Genomic DNA, 1,238 nt, shown 5'->3' on the forward strand with positions numbered 1-1,238 from the left:
CTGTGTGCTGAATGCGTACATCTGTGTGCTGAATGTGTACATCTGTGTGCTGAATGTGTACATATCTGTTTTGAATGTGTGTACATCTCTGTGCTGAATGTGTGTACATCTCTGTGCTGAATGTGTGTACATCTCTGTGCTGAATGTGCGCCACGCTTGAGCTTGACGAAATTCCAAGATGGCTTGACTTCAGTCGAGCGCGCTTGCTACGTTAACTAACCCATGCTCAAGATGTGACGCCTCAAAAACAGGGACAGTCAAGCCATACTCAAGTCAGACTCAAGATAGGGCACGGCAAAAAGGCGGCTAAGATACTGTTCAACGGATTCGAGCAGTGGTTCACTCCCAAACGAGCCTGCATTGAAATATTAACAACCTTACGATTATTTTAAGATAAGAAGAAACAGTTTCTGCTAAGTATTATTTATGTTATGTTTCTCCCTTTGTTTTTTTCTCCTTTTTTTTTTTTTGTAAGTTAACGATTTACATATTGTATCGCCCACCGACTTGCGTGTGAGAGAAGGTGCAATAGCTACACGTGCAGTAAAAAAAAAAAATGATACTGCTAACAATCAACGGTCAAAAAACCTTCAATAATGACACAAACAAAAACTAGATTAAAAATAAACTCTTGCATGTCATTATACTCAGACCCATGATTATACTTGTTCACTTGTTCATTTGTAATTCTGTGTTTTAAGAAAATGTTTAATTTCAGATCACCAGAATCTCACGTAATTAAGTCCACGATGGTTAGGTTTATAAATAATAATAGATAATTATAGATAAATGATATTGCTTTTACCAAATGCTCTAATAAATTAATTTGATTTTGGATAGGGTGTTGCCTCATAGCTATGATTTTAGAAGATTAAATGTACAATTAATTTTATACAAATGATATGTTAACTTATTGTAACATGTTTTGCGAATCATATATCTTTGTATCCATTGTAAATTTCTGGTCAATAAAGATCGACCAATATATAAATTTGTGTGTACATTAGTGTGTGTTTTTGTGGGCCCTATAGTTAACAGTATCACCTTTGAAATTATTGCGATCACTTTCGTCATTAGCCTTATAATCTTTATCATTATTGTTATCACTATTACCATTAGCATTATCACCATCAGCATTATCACCTTTATCACTATTGTTATCACTATCACCATCAGCATTATCACCTTTATCATTATCATCATTATCATCATTAGCATTATCACCATCAGCATTATCA

The 1,238-nt window shown here is 34.3% G+C and overlaps 1 long non-coding RNA gene across 1 annotated transcript; it reads right to left on the reverse strand.

Moving 5' to 3' along the window:
- Window positions 1–438: 438 nt before the first annotated feature.
- On the reverse strand, window positions 439–1,216 carry LOC125040710. Its single transcript, XR_007116217.1, has 2 exons — window positions 1,186–1,216; window positions 439–1,143 (listed from the first exon to the last, which is right to left on the reverse strand). It is a non-coding gene; the product is annotated as an uncharacterized LOC125040710 (long non-coding RNA).
- Between the last annotated feature and the right edge of the window lie 22 nt (window positions 1,217–1,238).

The sequence above is a fragment of the Penaeus chinensis genome, chromosome 29, assembly GCF_019202785.1.
Source record: "Penaeus chinensis breed Huanghai No. 1 chromosome 29, ASM1920278v2, whole genome shotgun sequence".
Classification (NCBI taxonomy): domain Eukaryota; kingdom Metazoa; phylum Arthropoda; class Malacostraca; order Decapoda; family Penaeidae; genus Penaeus; species Penaeus chinensis.